Genomic DNA, 23634 nt, shown 5'->3' with positions numbered 1-23634 from the left:
GGGAGATGAGAGCTTTTCAATTCTTCTCCATTAGGTACCTTGCTCGGTTGACTCGATGGCGGCGGCGGCGGCGTGCGTGGGTGTTTTTGGAGGTTCTGAATGGAACTACACCGTAGATTCTGGCGAGAAGCTGTTGTTGTTTCGGATGAGGTCGATTCCGAGGGATTCTGGTGTACGGTAGTAAAACATCACCCTCTCCAAGGTGGGGCAGGCAGAGAAAACATTCGCTCGCAGTTTTAGCGAAGAATAATTTTCCGCCAGCAGAGGAGGCTGACTGAAGCGATCTGAACTGAAATGACTGAACTGAGCTGAGCTGAACTGAACTGATTTGACTGTAGATGGGTTGGGTGGGTTAGATAGAGATAGTCGAGTTTCTTATCAGTAGCTAGATGACCGTCGTCGGATCTGCATACTTTTGTACAGGAAATGTCCCGCAAAATTGACTACCGTTTGGCTAGATTGGTTTCTTACCGTGGCAAAACACTCTAATCTCAGGTGATATTTTGATTTTTCCGCGAGTGCTCTTATGGGTGACAGTTACGTATGAAAAATTTGGGGATGCTGTTAAGCCCGCCTTGGTGAAAAGGAAAATTCCTCGAAGTGAAATAGTGGAGCACAACTTTCCGCGGGAAATGTTCGTTAATTCAGAAAAACGTTTCGAAAAGAGTGGCCGCCAGTGATGGGGTTACACGTCGATTTTCGGCTAGCTTCCCACGTGCAATTACGACCTTTTAGCTGGAGATGTCGCGTGCCCCGTGTCGAATGGGGCAAGCTTGGTAATTGGATTAACTAGTAGAAGAGCCGACCTTCGGATTTGGTGGACGCTCGCGCGCGCTTTTTTTCCCAGTTTCCGCGAACCAAATCACAGCGAAGAGAAGGTAGTTTTATAAAGTGTCGGTACCTACATAACAACTATAAACTGTATAGGTTCTAAAAAGTCGGAGCTTGTTGTTGATGTTTATGGTGAATTCTAACCTACCCAAGTAAGTGACAAAGTATGGTACCGGTTGTTGTGTTGTGGTTGCACAATTTTACGCGAGCGCAAGCGGCGGTATTTAGTGTTTTATTTTAGATAGTGATTTATTGATGCGTTCGAGTGCTACAACTCTCGAGGTGGCGCGCTTGTTTTCGTATAAATAGAGCTGATTTCCAATCTTGGGCTGCAACTGCAACCGTCGAACGTTTGATTAGGCAAGATGTACATTTGAATTACATTAGATGGTAAAATTATAAATTCCTTGAAAGGAACACGCGTGCACTTAATCATACATCGGAATCCTGTTAATGTGTTTGTTTTGATGTTTTTGATTGTGAAAATATTTTTCCTGGAAAATAGAAATGACTAACTATTTTATTAGCATAGATCTCCGAAAGAATTTTGGGTAATTTGAGAACATCCTTGCACAGCTCAGATCTTACACAAATCTAATTTCAGAGCATAGCATACAGTCGTTAATAAGCTGCGTGAATTAGTTGAAAATAAAAAGAGGTTTCGCTTAATTTCGTTTAAACTTTTTTATAACATTCTTTAAAACTTGCCATGAGTAACTCGAATCAAACATATGATCATTGCTAATGAGTGATTTGACTTCTTACTAACTTGACTTCTGATCACTTGCATAGTAAAAAACAAAGTATATTTTACCAAGTAACTGCACCCACAATTCAGCCTCTGTGCCAATGGCGGCATCATTGGTACAAGGCATCATTGGTACAAGAAGATAACGCGATCGGTGCTGATTCGATTTGCTCCCACCGGCATTAAACTCCCAAGTGACCCGAATTGCGTATGTCTGAAAGAAACAAAATAAAAACGAATTCACATCCCTCCCTATCGCATCACAAGACGAAGAAGGATAGAAATAAATACCGGGCAACACCAGGCAGCCAGCGAACCGAGCACTGTGCGTGTGAATGTAGCAAAAGCAACAACAAAAACATCCTTCTAATTCAATCCCTTCAATCCACAGGCAAACAACCACGGCCAAGCTGTGCGTGTGTATGCAGTAAAAGCAACAAAAAAAAACACTGCTTCAATTCAATCTACCGGCAAACAACCCCGGCTAAGCTGTGCGTGTGTATGTAGCAAAAGCAACAACAAAAACATTCCTTCGATTCACCAGCAAACAACCAACGGCCAAGCTGCCCGGCTTTAGCAGCTGTGTATATGTAGCGTGTGTATGTAATAGCAGGCAGTAAGCATAGCACAGTTCTCATTCAATGGGTTTCCCGTTCCTTCACTCCCGTTCCCTTTCCCGTTTCCATCAAAAGACAAAGGAATGCATTGAAGGAAGGCCAAACGCCGGGAAGCCGCCGTTGTGCGTTTTTTTTTGTGATTGATCGGTGACAGAAAGCCTATGACAAATATCCCTCATCCTGCATGAAGCGTGGATAGTACACTGGTTAAAATGCCGGACTGGCAAGACGCTTTGATTGGTAATTTGAGTTCGATTCTCTCTACGGCGCTGTGGTTTTAATTTTTATTTTCTTGTTTCTGGGATGAATTATCCAATAGGAAATAAATCGCATAAAATGTTTTTCTTGTTTCGCTTGAATGTAGTGGTCATCATTTTGGTTTGGAGCCGAGTCCTTATGCCAGTTACGGTTTTTCAAACATATCGTTTTCGGCACAGTGCACATTTCAGCGCATTATCGGCACAGAGATATGCTAAATAGGCATTGGATTTTTGCAACCTCTTCTATGGGTGTGGGATTTTTTTCCACCCCTCTTTCGAGATATTTTTTTCTAGCATAAACTTAGCATAAAGGTGAACTGTACCTATGGCTTTCTACGCTTCTAACGTATCATAGGGCAATTTTAATTATTTTTCATTAAATTTATTTCCCACAATTTTTTAGCCGCTTAAAAAAAGTCATTTCTATGGATTTTGAAAATTGTGGGGAATTGTGGGCCACCAAATCCAACCAAACTGACCAAATAGCATGAAAAATTTATGATTTGTAAAGTTTATGACAACTGTAATTTCATAACTCCTTTAGTAATTTTAATGCAATTTCAGGTGAGGGAATAAAAAAGAAAGTTGTGTATAAAAAAATAGTTTAAAAAACCTGGCTCTCGAACGTTTTGACAAAATTCCTTAATTAGGATTTATCCTCGTCTCAATAGTATTCAATAAATTTGAAAGAATAATCTTCATAACTCTTTATTTAGCCTAAAAATACTTTACAGATACGAAAAACGTATTTTAAGTGAAAATACCAAATTATAGTTGACCCAAGATCAAGGTTGCCGATAAAACATTCTGTGTTTTTGAAAAAAAAATCTGACTTTCTGTGATTTTACACAAAAATTCGGTGATGGTTTTCTGTGATGCTATTTCCTTTGATTTCATTGAAATTTCATGATAAATTGGGTCTTTTTTACATTCAAGTTGGGTAAATTCAATAAAAAAAACCAATTTTATCATTCTTTTTAAATTCAAAGTAAAAAATTTAAATTTTATACAGGTGAAAAAAAATATAATTTTGGAAATCCATTCGAAATTCTGTGAAAACTGTGAATTTTTCAAATTCTGTGTTCAGTGACACAGATTCTGTGATGAAAATTTGCTGAAAATTCTGTGAAATTACTCATTTTTCTGTGATTTCGGCAACCTTGCCCAAGATATCCCCCACATTATATGGCCCATGATTCCCCACAAGCTATGATTTGCAAATTGGTTGCGTTTGAGTGACTTGTTGATAAGGACCGTGTAGAAAAGAAAGTGGACACGATTGTTACGATTATGTTCAATTGATTGTAAAATTCTGCTACGTGATAAAATGTTGAAAAATTTGAACGGTAGAGTTAACCCATTGCCATTGTTGGATGAACCAATTCTGCACAAATGATGTATGTATGTATGTATGTATGTATTGTATCCACCTTGGGTTTACGGCAGCGCCGCGGTTGTGGCAAAAAAAATAACCAACACGTCCATCTTGGTTACCACGCAACACAATAATAACTCCTCAATGAGACTTCTAAGGGAGTGGAATCGTAAGCAGAGTCACTAACGGTATCCAGGGTGAAAAGGGGAAAAAGTCTCGAGAAGCTATAACCACGTTGTTGTCTAATCAAGATAGCATGCAAATTATAATCCCGCCGCCAAGGCTTCCGAAAAAAGAGTGCGTCCTTATTTTACAAAAAGTACTCAAACACTATCTTTTTCTCAACCATGCCAAATTCCCTTGACATAAATTGAGGAACGTCCAGTATTCGAAACGGTACTAGCATACACGGTAACCCGCTCTTCTTGTAAAACGAGGATGCCCCTGCCCTTGTTGTTCAAATATATTAACGAATAAAATGTAGTTAAACAAGATCATATAATATATCATAGTATGTTGTAATGGGATATAATAAAATAACATTGTAAAACATAAGGTAAAATAATATAATTTTTTTTTATTTACAAATAGTTTTATTAAGGCATTTCACTAAAATAATATAATATAACAATATAATTTCAATAAAAGAATATTCCAATTGACATAGAAAATATATCATTATATGGTAGGTATGACTAAATATAATATCTATCTACGTGGAAAAGTTTGAACAATGTTTATCAAATGTGCAAAAAGAGTTCAAATCACCTGAAAAATTATGAACAACTATAAAACTAAACCGTAGTTTATCAGCGGAAACTGAAATGAGAATAGAGTCAGTTAAGTTTGATCTGGTCAAATCCTGAACAAATGTGAGAACCAAGGTTAGAATGTTTGAATTAATCAATCTTTTTTCCTGCTGCTGAAAATCAATATAATTAAAAACAGGAGAAATCATATCCTGATGCCCCTTACCCACGTTATATGATAGTTTATATAATGATAAATAAAATAAAATGAAATTTAAAAATATACATTTAGTGAATATAGTTTCGAATGAATAATCAAATATTATATAATTTAATGAATAAATGAAAAATAATTAGATACAAAATATAATTCATTTTTATGATTAAAACAGGTTTACCAAATATCCTGAAAAAAAAAAAAATGTTTGTAAATAAATTTCTAGATAGTACATATTTGTTTTCTGCCTGAGTATTAACATTTTCACTATTCTCCTGTACGGCTGCATATGTAGTGTCGTCAGCTTTTATACCTGTAAGATTAATTGTTTTAAGAATATACCATGAATGATTGAATGTCCATTTTCTAGTCTGACTATTTTGAATAATTAATTGGTAGTTTAAGAATGGTCATTTTTTTTCCTGAAAATGAATATTATTGTTAGATATATAAGTACTGAACCTGGAAAGATATTGAAATATAATATAATATAATATATTACAATGTAATATAATATAAAATATAATATTAAAAAAAATATATAAAAAAATATAATGTAATATAAAAGAATATCACATAATATAGTAGGTATGACAAAATATAATATTTATGCTAGAAAAGTTTGAAGCATTTTGATTCAATGAATAAGAGAGTTAAACTCTGAAACACCTGAAAAAATATAAATGAATTGTTAGTTTGCAAACATGTTGAAGAAAACTAACCGCGAATTCAAACCCCTGAAAAAAAAAAATCTATTAAACAATTGACTGGATAAGCAAAATGCCTTAATGAAAATTCCTGTGATAAAAAGTAAACATTTCGGGCTAGATTGTTAAATCAGCGAGCTTCGACCAGATCAAACAAGCGTCCATAAAGATTTGAGTCTCGTTCAATTTATTAGCGGAAACGGAAATACGAATAAAGTCAGTAAAGTTTGATTTGATCAAATCCTCACCAGATATAAGAACAGTAGTTAGAATGTTTACACGCTGACCCATTTGCCTGAAAATCAAAATAATTAATAAACAAAAAATGTAAAATTGATTTGAAATTGTCAACATAAAATCACGTGGAAAAATTATTCGTGAAGTGGAATTTCGCTGGTATGAGAACAATTGACTGGTTAATTGATAGTCAGTAGCAATAACAATTTTTGCTTAAACTATTCATCAATGCAGACTCTGGCATATAATAATAAGATGAGGAAATTGAATATGTAAAGTGGTTTGAAAATTCACTAAGATAACTTTAACGTTATTAGAAAAATGTAAAAAGGAACGAGGTTTCATTAATAATGAATAACTAACTTGTGAACCAAAGAGGTTTCAAAACAGTGATTTTAAGAATTTGCCCTTGTCTTAATTCAACTCCAAAATATTTTAAATGCACAAAATTAACCAAAACAAATGAACAAATGTTATACAATACATCACTATCGAAAACACCAAATCAATTCAATGTAAAACTACAATGTTGTGCCTCCATACAATGGTTAATGATATATTCAGCTGAAAATAAAGCCAATACTTAAAATAATACATATATGACAATGCACCAAAGCAAATAATAACCAGTTAGAACAAAAAGAAAAATCGTACGTAACACATTTGCTCAGAACTACACTCTCTTTCTTCCCACTATGCCCTCCTTGATCACTCCATTCCATAAGTTCTAGAGTTCTAGATTTTTCTTGAAATGATGGTTCATTCAATTTAAAATGAATGACAATTCATTCAATTCAAAATGAATGACAATTCATTCAATTTAAAATGAATGACGATTCAGCTTCAGCTTCTTCGTACATGCTTCCTATACATATAAATAAAATTTAAAATTAAATACAATTCGTTCTTATAACCAAATTAAATAAAAAGAAAATTAAACTTAGCTGAATCGTTCGGTTCGTTTACATCTCTCCGGCCTGCTGAAAAAGCGTCATCAAACGATCACAGTACCTAGCCGATGGTTCTTCTTGCCCTTCATGCTATCCAAAACGAAAAACGAAGCATGCTATGCTTTTCGTTCAGAAAATGACATTCACACACACACGCGAATCGGAAACGATATTTTTTCAGCCTGCCCCCTTCCCTTTCTGTTCCATGGCTTCATAACTTAGTAACAAAGGTTGAAAAATCAAAACTTTAGCAGCATTATTGAACCCATTGTACCAATTCTCGATCCTGTGTTCAAATTATCAAGAGGCCCCCATTCTTTAAATGTAGCACTTTTCATTACTGGCTCCGGCGCAAAAAAAAACACGATTCAAAGGCGACTAAACTTTCGCTTTCACCGACGCCATATTTTCCTTCACGTAACTTAACTTTTATAGCTCTTCTGATAAAAATATCTTTCTTCAACTTGACTCAAAACACTTTTTATATTTTCTTAGGAAACACCTCTTTATCATCACAATAACCATATTCGGACGTGCTTAAAATATCCAAGCAACTTGAACAGCAAACCGCAAACGGACCGACTAGTTAAATGAACCGCACCGCTCGAGTTCTCTAACGCGACTGAACCAATTCTGCACAAATGATGTGCGAAAAAGTTATTTTTCCATAAATAGGTTGAAATTTTGAAGGATGCGAAGTTTTTGGTGTTCAAGTAATTAAGGTGTTTGCAGAAGTTAATTTTCATAAAGGTCCATCGAAATCTGGATTGAAAAAGAGTCATAGTCATCACAATATAGAAATTTAAAAAAAGCTGAATCAAACTAAAGGGTGATACGGTCGAAATTTGGTCAAGGGAAAACGCGTGTAAATCGTTTATTTAAAAAATCAAATTAAATTTCTTTTTCAAGTTAAATTAGTATTAAATTCAGGAAAAATATTCAGCTAGGCTTCCGCTTTTTCAAATCCGAATGGCCGGGCCTTACGCTTAACCCCTGTCATCAGATTTTGTACAGCCACCTTGCCCACCTTCTTCGCCGCAGAAAGCCAGTTTGCCTTGAACTGCTGCTCGTCCTTAGCAGTTTTTTTGGTCTTCGTTAGGTTCCGCTTGACAATAGCCCAGTATTTCTCAATTGGGCGGAGCTCTGACGTGTTGGGAGGGTTCTTGTCCTTGGGAACCACCTGCACGTTGTTGGCGGCGTACCACTCCATGGCCTTTTTACCGTAATGGCAACATGCCAAATCCGGCCAAAACAGTACGGAACAACCGTGTTTCTTCAGGAAAGGCAGCAGACGTTTATTCAAACACTCTTTCACGTAAATTTCTTGGTTGATAGTCCCGGAAGCTATGAAAATGCTGCTTTTCAAGCAACAGGTACAGATGGCTTGCCAAACCAGATATTTTTTCGCGAACTTTGACAGTTTCATGTGCTTGATAATATCTGCTACCTTTCCCCTTCCTTTTGCCGTATAAAACTCCTGTTCCGGAAGCTGCTTGTAGTCGGCTTTGACGTAGGTTTCGTCTTCCATTACCACGCAGTCAAACTTCGTCAGCATCGTCGTGTACAGCCTCCGGGATCGCGCTTTGGCCGTCTTATTTTGTTTATCATCGCGATTTAGAGTCACTACCTTCTTGTAAGTCGATAGTAGACGATACACCCAGCTTATTTCCGGCATCTCGGAGAGAGAGTTTAGGGTTTCGCTTGAAACTACCAGCAACTCTCTTTGTCGTCTCAGCGGCTTCCGGTTTTCGATTTCTCACCGATCCAGACTTCCTGGCTGTCGACAAACGTTCCATAAACACTTTAATTACATTTGTAACGATTGATTTGGCAACTTTTAGCGATTTTTCCAGCTTTACGTGCGAGTAGCTCGGATTTTCGCGATGCGCGAGCAAAATTGTGATACGCTGCCCTTCTTCCTTGGACGGCATTTCGACAACTGAAGAGTGAATTCCAAAATCAAAATAGGAGCAACATTCTACACACACACACTTTCAAAATGAGGGGTGTTCAGGTTTTTTAAATGCAAAATTGAAAGAAATACGTCAAGTTGATATTGACCAAATTTTGACCGTTAATGCATCAGGTCAGGTCCAGAGGACCTCAATCTCAGAAGCATCCTCAACGGGTGGCGGTTTAAGACGAAACCGAATCCGCTTTCCGTGAACAGAAAATTGCATGTCGCTGGTGGACATAACCTCTAAAAGGTCCGCCATCCCACATCATCATTATCGAATTGATTCCAGCACCATTCGGGACGCCGAGTTGGGTGTGAATCTTCTGGAGCTGCCAGTCGGAGGATCCAGTTTCCCGAACCAGAATGTGTAGACCATGGGTGGTCAACATTTTCAACACGCGGGTCAAATTTTAGAAATGAGATTGGCTGGCGGGCCACAAAAACAAATTATTATGGTGTATAAAAAAACATATTTTGGAAAACGCTATGGAAAAAAACATTTGCATAGGTCACATCGAGTATAGATTCATCTTAATAAGTAATTTTTTTTACTTGCATATGGCGTATTTTTTTTTGATTCCAGATTTGGCTCTGGAACCGTCAGAATAAAAAAGCGAGTTTCGGGTTTCGAGTTATTCCATACGTAGGTGTGCGTGAGAACGAACGCAATGTTTACATGCAGCTGTCATTTTGTTCTCCCTTCTGGATTTCTTCATTCGGTTCTTCACATCCGGATTGCCGTTTTTCGTGTCCGGATTGCACTGGACTGCAGATAGTACGATTTTGCTTGGCTGAGAGGTTCAAAATCGCGGCAATAATCATTTGCCCGTTCATTATTTCAACTGTTTTGTTTTCAGCCATAAACAGCTGTTTAATGTTTTGACAACAACGTTGAGAGTATTGGTGAACTTCTCGCAAAACTGACTTTTTTCTCAGGGCGACTCCGTCCCTTTTTCGAGCGAACCTAGGTTGCCTCTCGAGCAATAAATGAGCACGATGACAGCAGTTAAAGCGAACCTAGGTTGCCTCTAGTTTGCCTCCAGGTGAAAAAAAATACGGTAATAGTTTTACAAATTTTGCTCCATTTGAAAAATTTTAGAAATATTATGCAATACGATATTATTCATACCTCCCAACTTATGTATGTTTCCAAGATCTAAAACCTCCTCGGTTTATTCATCCCAGAAATTTAAAAATTGCGTGACTACAGTAAGTCAATTTTGTGGTCTCCAAATTAAAAAAAAAGACCGCGTATTTTCCATCAACTCAATACAACTTTTTAGAAATTTTCCAGTATCTCGAATTGACAATTTTTTTTTAAGAAAGCCTTCTTTAAACAGGATGAAAACGAATTTTATTGTTTTATAATCATTGCACCTTATTTAGGTAAAAAATTTACTTGAAAAGTCGTTCTTCTGAGAGATTTGTCAGTACTGAACCGGTTCTGGTTTATTTTACTACCCAACAGTAAAATCTGTCTAGTTTCTAATTATTTATGAACACAAATACAAAGAACTTTTCCAACATAAATATATTAATAACAAAAATATACCCTTTTCAGGAAAGCTGAGCAAAAATTACATATTGTAAAAAAATACAGAGCATATTTTCGATATGTCACACCTAATTTGTAAAAGTTATTAAAGTTTCATGGATGAACGAAGGTTTTGTAATAGAATTAAAGTTACGAATTGTTGAAGTTGTTGTGAGAGTAGGTATAATTTCAATAATGATGTTTATATGACTTGGTGGTTTAAAAAATTTTTTTCAAAGGATATTGTTAGGGTTTTACAATCTTTCTGAGGCCAGCCAAACTCCTCAATGTTAAAACTAGAGTCGGCTTGAACGCTCTTCATACCAATGATATGTAGACACCAAACCCCAATCGGAAAACATTGAATATGTGTGATGGAATTTAGAGATAATGTGTGAAATACCATACAATTTTGATAATTTGAAAATTGAATTTGTTATTGTTTTTATTTTCAGTGACGGTAATTTTTTGTAAAATTATATGAGGTCCTTAGCAAGGTTGCCGAAATCACAGAAAAATCTGTAATTTCACAGAATTTTGAGCAAATTTTCATCACAGAATCTGTGTCACAGAACACAGAATTTTGACACACAGATTTCACAGAATTTTTTAATTTTGAATATATTTCCGAAATTATAATTTTTTTGGACAGCATCAAATTTGGATTTCTTACTTTGAATCAGAAAAACATGATGAGATTGGTAATGGTAATTGATTTTGCCCTACTAAAATGTGAAAAAGACTTAATTTATCACGGATTTTCTATGAAATTCAAAGAAATAACATCACAGAAATTCATCACACAATTTTTGGGTAAAATCACAGAAAATCAGAATTATTTTTCTCAAAAACACAGAATTTTTTTTGGCAACCTTGGTCCTTAGAGCCAAGGAGGTATAAGTGCAAAAATTATCGATTTGGAGTAACTAATGTCAAATGATTTTTCATATTTCAAATTATATTTGGTGATTTATTTTTTAGACTGTTTAAAATTATATTCGGACACTTTTAGTTCGAAAGAAAATTGCAAATGTTCGAAAAATTTATGGAAAATTAAAAAACACAACAATTTAAAAGCGTGTTTTCTTCGTAGTAAGTTTTTTATACTCTCTTATTCCTTTGGCTTATATATCATTTCAAAGAAATTTTCAGATCTTTGTTTTGAATTTAACTATAGTGTTGATGCAAAAATATTTATCCAAATGATATGAAGAATATGAAAAAAAAAACGTTCAGTTTATAGAACACGGCTTTTCCAAAATGAGCTTCGCGGGCCATAAAAAGTTGGTCGCGGGCCGTGGTTTGGCCACCCATGGTATAGACCTTAACCCTAATCGTAAAAATTGAATTGTGACGTCGAGTTTAGGCTCTGTGCAGCCAATAAATGTTCCACTTAAAGTTCGTAAAACCAAGCCCCCCTGTATTAGTTTTTTACCAAGATTAATTTATACCCATATTTTGATCTTTCTACCATATTCCATCGTTCTCTAAAAACAACCCTCTGAAGTTTTCTGGCATTTTGGTCTTCAATTAGATTAGATTCCATATATGTACACATCTAACAACGGTTGGTAGCATACGAGGTACCACCCGCGACTTAACATTTAGCTTGATTCCCCCATTTGGACATCACTGTTTTCGTTCAACTCAAGAGGGAAAAGTCCGTGTTGAAAAATTCAATAACGACCCTGAGTTCCGTCCCCCCCTCCCACTAATCCAAAATAAAAACAAGCCACCCACCCGCTGAGCAACCGCGAGTTACAGAGCCATGCAATTTGGAGTGGTTACTTCGAATGGATTGAAGATGCATCTTGTTTTCCTAAAAGCTGAATGAACCCGAAAATGATGTTTTTCAACAAGATGCAGCCCCATGCCAAAGCTCAAAATGGATCCAAACCTGGCTGGCTGGAGGAGAAAAACAAGATGCCCCTTGGTTTCACCCTATGATAGATACTACATCAAGGGGTAGACTGGACTCATGCACTTATTCATCTCACCCTTTTCATTTTCCTCTTTCTCATTCTTGGTGTTTCTCCTTTATCTTCTTTCTCATATACCCTTTTTATCCTTATCCTTTACCTCTTTTTCCTTTTTCCCCTTCGTCAACTACAGGCTGGTTCAGAAGACACCGAGACCCCGTCACAGCATCTACTCCCGTAGAATTTCTAGCCACTAAGGCATAGCCGATTGAGAAACTACCCAGCTGAGCCCAGATGATAGTTATACCGCGCCCTAAGATCGCGTTGCTTTTGAATTGTGGTGTCATATTTACAAGGCACAAGACCTTCCATTAGCTTGTATCTCGCTCTCTCCGTTCATCATCTTTTCTGATTCTTATTAGATTGCGCATGATTCGCAAGATTTCGTCGAATATAGTACGTCACGACTGTTCGTCGCGCCACATTTCACTAACAAAATTTTCAGCGTTCAAATTTTAAACTTGTTGACGCCTTGAAATGAACCTAGCATGAAGATAGCAGCTTAAACCGATGAAGGTATTGCTTAAATAACCCATGACCCGAAAGGAACTGCGTCAGGTAGAAGTTGACCTCTCCATACTTCCGATAAACCTAGTCTGAAACTCGCGGTATTTGCCTATGCGTCCAGCTTGCGTTGTTCGATGCGTCCCATTGCTCCTGCCACTAGAGCATTGACGCTGCTCGTGAAACTTTACGCACTCCTCTAACAGCTCTAGCTTCATAACACTCCATATCCTCCGCCTGAGTAGTGTCGATAGGAATCATGGCGGAAGTCCAGGTCGTTCCTCCGTATCGAAGTTTCGACAGTGCTACGCTAGCAAGGAGACGTCTCTTGCTACTCTTTGGACCGTCGCAGTTCGGCATAATCCAGGCCAATGAATCGATGACTTTCGATGCACTTTCACAACAGTATTTGACATGCGCACCAAAACTTGAGCGATTGTCAAGCATTACTCTAAGGTAATTAATTCAGGTGCTGTTTCGAAGATGCCGTGTGTCCTCCAACAGTAATCTCCATGTGTGGCACAACTCTTTTGTTCGTCACGAGCAAAACTTCGGTTTTATGGTTAGCTATCTGAAGCTTATCTCCCTCCATCCAGATGCCAACCCTTTCTACGGATACCAAGGTCTTCTACCTCCTCGATTGTTTCGCCGGTGATCATGAGCACGATATCGTCAGCAAATCCGACTATCTGCACACCTGCTGGTAGTTTCAGCGTTAACACCTCATCATACAATGCATTTCAAAGCACAGATCCGAGTATGGAACCCTGTAGAACACCCGCTGTTTGTGCAGTAGATCGTAACCCAGTTTCGGTTTCTTACGTCATTAGCATGTACATATGTTCAAGCAAAAGCCTGTGGATTATCTCACCCAGGTTTAGATTCTCTGAAGGCTTCCATCTCTGAGGCGTGGGCTTCAATGTCAATCGGCTTATATTGCGAAGGTGTGCTCCCGATAATTCAGATATCGCCTGGAGAGAACGAAAGTGAACACATGATGACATATTTTCGCATTTTTTTTATGGGTCATACTGTATAGCTGGTACGCGGTGCTTTGAAAAAGTGAATTAACTTATCCCGCAACCTATCAGCAAACACTCGTCTCGCTTATTGATTAGTATTGATTTGTTATTGAATACGATCTCGTTGCCGTTCCTTTGAAATATTGGTCGTTTTTCCCTGTTCGATTAGGTTGCCTCAATCGGTGCCGAGAATTACCTAAACGGCTAGAATATTGAGATTCCATCAGCTCATGAGGCAGCATCCCTAGACAGAGAGACGGAAATCGATGATGGAATGCTTTTAGATTCGAATCGAAACAAATTTTTATGTAATGCTATCTCAACAGAGTTTTATTATGGCTTTGATTATTATCGCCATTACCATTAGGTACAATTCGCACATCTCCGCGTAATGGCCAGGGAGATATTAAGCCGTAAAGCACACTTTTCGCTGCTCATCGCCAACAAGTAGGACCGTACGGCACGGGATCACAATCGAATCAAATGGCATCGCGAATCGTTGATATGCACTTTCCGAGAGCTACTCAAGTGGGAATAGGGTATGAGTTCCGTTTTCGGACTACAATCAAATTTTAAAGTCAACTTTGAGCAAATTTCCAAAAACACTGGCTCTAAAATGAAAAAAAATGATATCCAAATCTTCAAATATTGTTTTAAACGAAAATTGAACCTTCTCCCCTTTTGGTTCAATTTGAATGTCCCTATGCTTTTAACAGGAAAACCATAAACAGCTGATCCGTGATAAATGTAATAAATGCTGTGGGAATGATTGCTCCGCTTTTGCCAGCTTTCCTGCTGCCAGGAGGGTGTCAAAGGTCTGGCTTTCGAAAATTTGGTACCTACCTTCATTTTGAATCGTACAAAGTAATACCCCAATGCAATGGCTGATGATTCCGATTCCATTTGGATTGCGATAAGATCCGACGCGCGGACTCTCACGTTACACATTTGCATGCGTCACCGAGCTCCGTGTTTGCTTTTTGTTGTGATTGATTGTAGGATTCGATTTCGGTCGTGGGAATATTAGATAAGACAAGCGGCGAAATCAGTTCTTCTCTTTAATATTTTATTTGGGCGTGTTGGGCGGGAAGTTCTGTTGAGATTGAGAAGGCGATATGGCGTTTCGGTGCTTTTTAATTCCGCTCATATTTCTCGCGCTCATCTGATAGCACTCATGAAAATCGGTGATATTTGTTGAGAAGAGATGTTGGAGCATTGATCAGATTACGGGATTTGAATTAAATGAGGATAATTATGTCCTTCAAAGACTGCTGCTATTAACCAAATTGTTTATGATTTGGCTCCCGGAACAAGACGGATTGGCTTAGGAAGCGCAGATTATAAAGGCTGCTGATTTTTTGTTGTGATTTAGCCTTCCAGTGGATAAAGAAGGAATTGGCTTAGAAAGCGCAGATTTTAAGGCTGTTGCTGCTGATTGTTTGTTTTGATTTTTCCTTCCGGTGGATAATGACGGAATTGGCTTATGAAGCGCCGATGTTTAAGGCTGCTGCTGCTGATTGTTTGTTGTGATTTGGCCTTCCGGTCAAAAAAGACGGAATTTGCTTAGGAAGCGCTGATTTCAAGGCTCCTTCTGCTGATTGTTTGTTTTGATTTGATCTTCCGGTAGAAAAAGAAGGAATAGGCTTAGGAATCGTAGATTTTAAAGGCTGCTGCTGATTGTTTGTTTTGATTTGGCCTTCCGGTGGAAAAGAAGGAATTGGCTAAGGAAGCGCAGATTTTAAGATTGTTTGTTATGATTTGATATTCCCGTGGAAAAGACGGAATTTGCTTAGGAAGTGCAGATTTTTATGGCAGCTTCTGCTGATTGTTTGTTTTGTGTGGCCTTCAAGTGGAGAAAGATGGATTGGCTTATAGAAAGCGCAGATTTTTTGGCTGCTGCTGATTGTTTGTTTTGAGTTGAGATTCAAGTGGATAAAATTAAATTGGCTTAGGAACCGCAGATTTTCAAGGCAGCTTCTTCTGATTGTTTGTTTTGATTTGGCCATCCAGTGGAAAAAAGATTGATCGGCTTAGGAAGCGAAGATTTTAAGGCTGCTGCTGATCGTTTGTTTTGATTTGAGCTTCAAGTGGATAAAGCGAAATTAGCTTAGGAAGCGCAGATTTTAAGGCAGCTTCTGCTGATTGTTTGTTGTGATTTGGTATTCCAGTGGAGAAAGATGGATTTGGACTAGGAAGTGCAGTTTTTATGGTGCTGCTGCTGATTGTTTGTTATGATTTGATCTTCCGATCGAAAAGACAGAGTTTTCTTAGAAAGCGCAGATTTTTCAGGATGCTGGCTGCTGCTGATTGTTTGTTGTGATTGAAAAAAGCCTAAGGGGCCGTTCACTAATTACGTAAGCACGATTTTGGAAATTTTCAACCCCCCCTCCCCCCCTGGTAAGACAAAGTAAGATTTTTCAAAACCCCCCCTCCCCCCCTAGTAAGATCTTACGTTTTTTATTCTTTGAGAAATTGACACGTTTTTTCAAAAATAGCCTGAAAATATTAAAAATGTGACATACATGCTTCAAAGCAAAGCACTTTTGGAAAAAAAAATTAAAAACTGTATTTGAAAAGCACAATCTATACAAAAAAAAAAACAGATGAAATGTCATAAACGGTTAAAGAAAACATTATTCAAGACGTAGCATGTTTGGAGTTACAATAATTTTCAATAAATTTCCAAAATCGAATAAACAATATAAAATCGAATTTCCGATTTAAAAAAGAGTGATCAGGTTAGCACAAGGTTCCATCAAAAATTGTTATGTTTTCTACCTGAAAATCATAAAAATCTTAAAAAAAAATTTCATTCTATACTTCTAGAATTGGGACAAAATATTTAACTACAATCATGTTGTCAACTAATCTAAAAGCATAGACTCATTCAGTGGTAAGCGATAAAGTTTTAGGATTTTTTTAGGAATTCATAGACATTAAAAGATAAATAACATTACATCAAAATTTACCAACAAAAAGATAGTGAGTAAAAAAAACCTGAGCAATATGGTTGCGAATGGCTATGGCTGTGATGAATTTTTAATGTAACATTTCTTACGTAAGATTTTTGGAAACCCCCCCTACCCCCCTAGTAAGAAATCGTAAGCAAATGTGAAACCCCCCACCCCCCCTATGTGCTTACGTAATTAGTGAACAGCCCCTAAAGCCTAGTCCACACTAGGAGACGGTTCGTCTCGAGACGGTCTCAGCGTCTCCCATTTTCTTCGGGAGACACTGAGATCGTCTCAGGTTTCCAACAACAACAACAGACAACAAAGTTCGTCTCATAACAAAAATCGCAGTTCATGTTGCCTAGTGTGGACTAGGCTTAAGAATCGCAGATTTTAAAAGCTACTACTGATTGTTTGTTTTGATTTGTCCTTCCGGTGGATAAATACGGAATTGGCTTAGGATGCGCAGATTTCAAGGCCTCTGCTGCTGATTGTTTGTTATGATTTGATCTCTTGGTGGAATAGTCAAAATTGGTTTGTTGATTTTTTGTTGTGATTTGGCCATCCGTTGGAAAAAGCTTAGCAAGCGCAGATTTTAATGCTGCTGCTGTTGATTGTTTGTTTTGATTTGACCTTCTGGTGGGAAAAGACGGGAATTGTGCAGATGTTTAAGGCTGCTGCTTCTGATTGTTTGTTATGATTTGACCTTCCGGTGGAAATGACGAAATTTGCTAAGGAAGCGCAGCTGATCGTTTGTTTTGATATGAGCTTTAAGTGGATAAAGCGGAATTGGCTTAGGAAGCGCAGTTTTTAAGGCTTCTGCTGTTGATTGTTGTGAATAAGCTGGAATTGGCTGAGATATATGTGGATATATTTGGTTTTTGAAATATCTAAGAGTTACAGTGTAGTGAAATAAGGATTGTGATACGTATTGACCCAAACAGCTTTGGAAGGTAAACAGAGCATTAAAAGTTCACTTTAAGTTGGGTGAAGAGTACCTTGGAAGATTTCGTCAGATTTCACCGCTTCGTTGTTAGTGATGATCAAATGCATTCTCGAATGATGGAGTTATGAGCTTTACATCTGTAAATTCTGAAAATTTTGAATAATCTGAAAAAATATTTTTTGTTTTGTTGTGTTGTGTTTGTAATTTGTCATTCTCCCCTTTGACTTGTCCTCGACAACTATGGCTTAGATACTACTTATTCTATCAACCGAGTGAGACAAATATCCTTTCAAGTTACTCCACCGTCGTCGTTCAAACCTCTCCCTAAGTAACCTTATTCAAGGATACCATAAACTTATCCCAAATCGTTAAATTGGCACGTGTAAACCTTGTCCTGGTCAATATATTGACGTCTCCGGGGATCGAGAAGCTCCAACTAAACTGTTTACACTCTAAGCTCATTGCCTTCTCCTCATGTGTGTATGTCGTTCTCGACAAAGTCAGAATCACCCACAACAGCAAAATTGAGGATGATTCCCGAGCTCAGTCCAGAAACGGAACATGACTATCAGCCATTCAGGGTGTTTACCACTTTTGGCTCTCCACCATGTCACATCTGGTCCCGAGCCCTGGAACGGAAGAAATATAAACATCCTTCCTACTAAGTCTTGGAGCGTTTGGAATGACATTCTTGCCAACTTGCTAGAGCTTGGTCATCTTCGAAGCTGGGGACGTTGTTGCATCTTCATAATATTCTGTATGTACCTTAGGACAGATTATTTTCCCATTTTATAGATACTGGTTAAGGATGTAATAACAATTTTACAGCGTCCACATAAAGTTTTTTTTTGTTAAGAAATAGTGTCTTGAAAAGACTTCGATTGAAATGGTAAATTATTAAAACGCGTGCTGAAACAATAATCAACTGATAAGTTCAACACAACTTTCTTACAGTGGGTATGCAGTTTCTTGCGCATTCTTGCACGCTGAGACATTTGTCTGCCTAAGCCTCTACCGATAACATGGGCTACAATACATGGCATAAAAGCACGCCCGGTAACATGTTTCTTGCTAACTTCCATTGCTGCACATGTAAGTTGTAAAAATGCTATTACCAACAATAGCAACTGACAAAGGCTTTGGTCGGTTTGAGGTCATTATTGAATTTATCAGGGTTAGAAGCTTTAACAGCTTCGTTTTGGTTCGTAAGTCATGCATGATTTTTTGCCAAATTTTAAGACTTCCGGCACAAATTGTCAGATATTCAAAAAAAAAAAACCATATCTTAGAAGACATGACACAAAATTAATTTATGCTAATGGAATCGTTCCGTAAGACGGAAATAAGTATCTAGTGATGTGATTTAGTCCACCTACGCCATCCCGCCTAGATGACTAGTAACGCACAATTTCCTCTTTATCTCATAAATAGTAAACCCCTGAAATTGCCAGGGCAAAACAACACAATCACCGGTAGGCAACTCGAAAAGGGGGGAAACTTTTGATTACGTTGTTTTCCTGATTTGGAACGACCTATTGCTAGAATTTTTTTTCAGTCGGAAGACCAAGCTGATCGAATAACCACTAAGCCATCCACTATCGAGACAAAATCCTGGGCAACATTGTTTATGATTTGTTTTCCGCCTCAACTCAAATCGAACGTGTACGGCGGCGGCGTCCATCAGAAGGCGTCATCGTCATCGGGCTTGCTGATTACGCTTATTTATTCAGCACCAGCCGCCGCCGCCGCCGCACCAAATGGCAACAAATCCTGCTTCCGCGATTTGCCTTTTACATCCCAATGAAATAGCGTCGTGGGTAAGTGACAGGACAGATGACAGGACGAAAAGCAATCAATCCACAATTGGAATTCTCGACAGTTAATTTGGTTATGCTAAAATTACTTGCTCTTGCTGACATTGTAGACTTACTGAAGACAAAAGGATTATAAATTGCATTTGAGATTTAAAAAAAAAAACATTTAATACAAGTCTGAATAATAAATAAAATTGATTTTCTAGAATTTCCAAAAGAAAAATTTAAAAAGATACAAAACTCAACAATTTTTTAACCATTTTTGATTTTTTTTGGAAAATTTTGACAATTTTGACAATTTTGATAATTTTGTCAAATTTTGACAATTTTGACAATATTGACAATTCTGAAAATTTTGACAATTTTGACAATTCTGAAAATTTTGACAATTTTGACAATTTTGACAATTCTGAAAATTTTGACAATTATGACAATTTTGACAATTTTGACAATTTTGACAATTTTGACAATTTTGACAAATTTGACAATTTTGACAATTTTGACAATTTTGACAATTTTGACAATTTTGACAATTTTGACAATTTTGATAATTTTGACAATTTTGACAATTTTGACAATTTTGACAATATTGACAATTTTGACAATTTTGACAATTTTGACAATTTTGACAATTTTGACAATTTTGACAATTTTGACAATTTTGACAATTTTGACAATTTTGACAATTTTGACAATTTTGACAATTTTGACAATTTTGACAATTTTGACAATTTTGACAATTTTGACAATTTTGACAATTTTGACAATTTTGACAATTTTGCCAATTTTGCCAATTTTGACAATTTTGCCAATTTTGCCAATTTTGACAATTTTGACAATTTTGACAATTTTGACAATTTTGACAATTTTGACCATTTTGACAATTTTGACAATTTTGACAATTTTGACAATTTTGACAATTTTGACAATTTTGACAATTTTGACAATTTTGACAATTTTGACAATTTTGACAATTTTGTCAATTTTTACATTTTAGAGAATTTTTGACAATTTTGGAGGGTTAGAAAATTTTGACAATTTTGAAAATTTCGACACTTTTGATACATTCGTTATTTAAAAGTTATTCCGAATTGTAAAAAAGTTGATAGAATGAAAAATTCATTTTGTTTTCTCTAGTCTGTAAGATGTTTTATTCAGAATCCGTTGCTCCCATAGAGGGCTTCTGTTTCGATTTTCTCAACAACAACTTTTGATTTTCTTTATCGCAGTTATCAAATTTTGAGGCGAGTTGGCTTGTATTTCGATCATTTTTACGCTTCGTTGCGTTTTAGGAAATATCTTTTATCTCTTTATTCACCGGGCAAATGGAAAACATACACACATATTAAGATTAGCTCTTGGCAGTGCGTTTCAGTTTTCTTTTACCTCTTTAATCTCGAGTAACAATTTCAAAAGGTGGCGTCCACAAATATTGCCTGATTTAAAAATCAATGATGAAATTTCTGTTACCATTAATGATTTAGAGAAAAAAAAATTCTGTCTAATCGAGTCGAAAACTCATTAATAATAATTTTTAGAAACGGTTTCCGGACGATGATCTAAAGTACGAAATTTAATTCCAACCTCAAAAAAGAAGCACGCAATAACCGCACGAAAATGAGCCCGTAATCAACCGGCCAAGCAGTACGTTGTTGTAGTCAAACAGTGAGAATGGGGCAGATTTCGGGAAAAATAAAAACCAAGTCGAAATATCTTTGTTTCTGGAGATGTAAATATTTACGTTTGCATTTCGGATGCGATAAGCTGCTTTTGCGCTGCCGGAGTTTTTTTTTCTCGCCTGTGTTTCATACATATCTCGTTGATTATACTTTTTTTTCTATCGTTCCAGGAGATGATAAATTTCACGCGTGTATCTCTGCGTCGTGTGGAGATTACAGCGATTTTTTTTTTCTTGGGCCTTGTTTGAATAGCATTTCGGTTGGATGCTGCTGGTTTATTCGATTTTGGCGAGAAAGATTAATTAACAGTGGGTGATGGAAAAACACGTGGAAATGAGTTTGTGTATATCATCAATACTCGTGAGATATCGTTACAATCATTTGACTAAAAAAGTAACCAAAGAAAGGAAAAGTAACAGTTTTTTTTGCGAAATTTCCCCAGTTTTTAACGGTCGCCATAGAATAAGAAGATTCGTCTTAACTTTAAGTAAATACTGAAGACTTTTGTCCACGATGAATTTTGCACTTCTATGGCGACCGTCAAAAACAAAATAGTTTTTTTTTAAACTAACCACCACAGGCTGGTATCGGAAAACCGTCCAAAATCCAAAACTTTTAAAAAAGTTAGCCTAGTTTTTTGAAAAAAAAAATCCTAGATACACTTGAAACTTAAATGAAAAACATAAATATTAACTCCTACGACAGAATCAATTGAAAATAGGTTAATTCAGCATCCTTGAAACGTTCCAATGAACCAGAAGTTATTTTGTCATCAATTTTTGCTCTTTTCTATTTTTCTACGCTTACCATTAGCGTTTTCCACAATCCGTTTCCCACAAATGCATAGGTCAATCATCACTTGGGAAAACTCGGGAGCATGATCGTCGTCGAATTGTGGTTAGCTGAGAATCAAATAAGGAGAAAAATAAATACAAAACATATACCTAAACAAAACACCCGCCGCCGGTCCCGATGCAAATCAAAAGTCAAGTGCTTCATCCGAGAATCTGGCTGGCAGCTTCAACAGAATCAACTAAGAACATCCGTCCGTTCTTTCGTCCGGTGAAAAAGAACGGTTTCGGTCCAGATGGGAAGTTGCCTCGGAAGTATTTTCTTCCGCTTTTCCGAATTAAACTCTCCTCAGCAGCTTCGAGCCAACCAACTGGCCAAGGTCGGATCGAAAATTGCTGCTGTTTTCTTGCTCTGAGCTGGGCGAATGTTTGGATTTTGTTTTTGTTGACTTTTTTTTCGTTCCGAGGCAGGAAGAAATTCATGGTTTGATACTGGAAGTTTGTTATCTTTGGGAGTGATTTTCAAATTTTCGGCTGAGAGAAGGAACGCTTGGCGAGAAGATGTTGCGAAAACATTGACTTTTTGTTGCTAAGTTAGCTGCCACGCTTTTAAGGTCAATGTGGAAATTCAATTAGCTGGATTTAAGAATTTGAAGTTCATGGTTAAAAAAACAGCTATCTCTGCAAATTCGTCATAAATTCTTTGTTCGTACATATTTTGAAAATCTAAAGATGCCAAATAACATCAACTTTCCACAGTGACTGAACCAATTTCGAGGATTCATTGATTGAATTACAATTGACTTACAATTTTTGTGGTCATGATCTTCGATTTCAAAATTGTCAAAATTGACAAAATTTATAAAAATTGTCAAAATTGTCAAAACTGTCAAAATTGTCAAAATTGTCAAAATTGTCAAAATTGACAAAATTGTCAAAATTGTCAAAATTGTCAACATTTTATAAATTTTCAAAATGGTATAAATTGTAAAAATTGAATAATTTGTAAGAATTGAACAATTTTAAAAGTTGTAAAAATTGTAAATATTGCATAAAAGTATAAATTGTTATTATTTTAAGAGGAGAAATCACCGTGAATTTGTTTTATGAAATGAATTTGCGGCTTTATCGGTGAGGGTTAAAGAGTTGAAATGAAAGACGGATAGAAGATCAGAAGAAAATTCTAAGGTGGTGAAAAGAGCGAAGAGCATTTGAAATAGAAGCTTGACCACATGCTAAATTCTTTGTCCCGCATCAATTAACTGTATTGAAGAAGTAGAACCCAATAGAGAAGGCACTACATTTTTCGATACAGTTAATTATGGATGGTTCGACCGCCATGTGAGTGAGCACATGTGCCGAACGGATTGTCAAAATGGTCAAAATTGTTAAAATTATCAAAATTGTCAAAATTGTCAAAATTGTCAAAATTGTCAAAGTTGTCGAAACTGTGAAAATTTAAAAAAATGTCAAAATCTTCGTTATTGTTAAATTGTAAAAATGGTTAATATTGTAAAAATTGTAAAATTGTCAAAATTGTCAGATTTATCAAAATTTACAAAATTTCAAAAATTTTAAAAATTGTCAAAATTGTCAAAATTGTGATTTTTATGAATATTGACATTATTGGCATAATATTGTAAAAATTGTATCGTTGCAACTAAAATTTTCGATTTTTTTTATTAATTCTATTGCTTTGAAAAATCCCGGATACTTTTAGTCCTTGTTTTTAATAACGCGATCTGATAGGAGTCTAGGAGACCGAA

At 36.5% G+C, this 23634-nt stretch overlaps 1 protein-coding gene across 9 annotated transcripts in view; it reads left to right on the top strand.

Moving 5' to 3' along the window:
* Positions 1 to 369: 369 nt before the first annotated feature.
* LOC129754978 (diuretic hormone receptor-like) overlaps positions 370 to 23634 on the top strand; it is a 138380-nt gene continuing 115115 nt past the window's right edge. For 6 of the 9 annotated variants that reach the window (XR_008739135.1, XR_008739134.1, XR_008739133.1 and 3 more), the window contains exon 1: positions 370 to 983. The gene's annotated coding sequence lies outside the window, so the exon portion shown is untranslated. Of the gene's footprint in view, positions 984 to 1774; positions 1905 to 1970; positions 2196 to 23634 lie in introns of those variants that run through there. The other 3 variants (XM_055751254.1, XM_055751255.1, XM_055751256.1) reach the window with 3 other exon arrangements.

This window comes from Uranotaenia lowii, chromosome 3 (assembly GCF_029784155.1).
Source record: "Uranotaenia lowii strain MFRU-FL chromosome 3, ASM2978415v1, whole genome shotgun sequence".
Classification (NCBI taxonomy): Eukaryota; Metazoa; Arthropoda; class Insecta; order Diptera; family Culicidae; genus Uranotaenia; species Uranotaenia lowii.
This window is presented reverse-complemented; position numbering and strand designations above follow the sequence as displayed.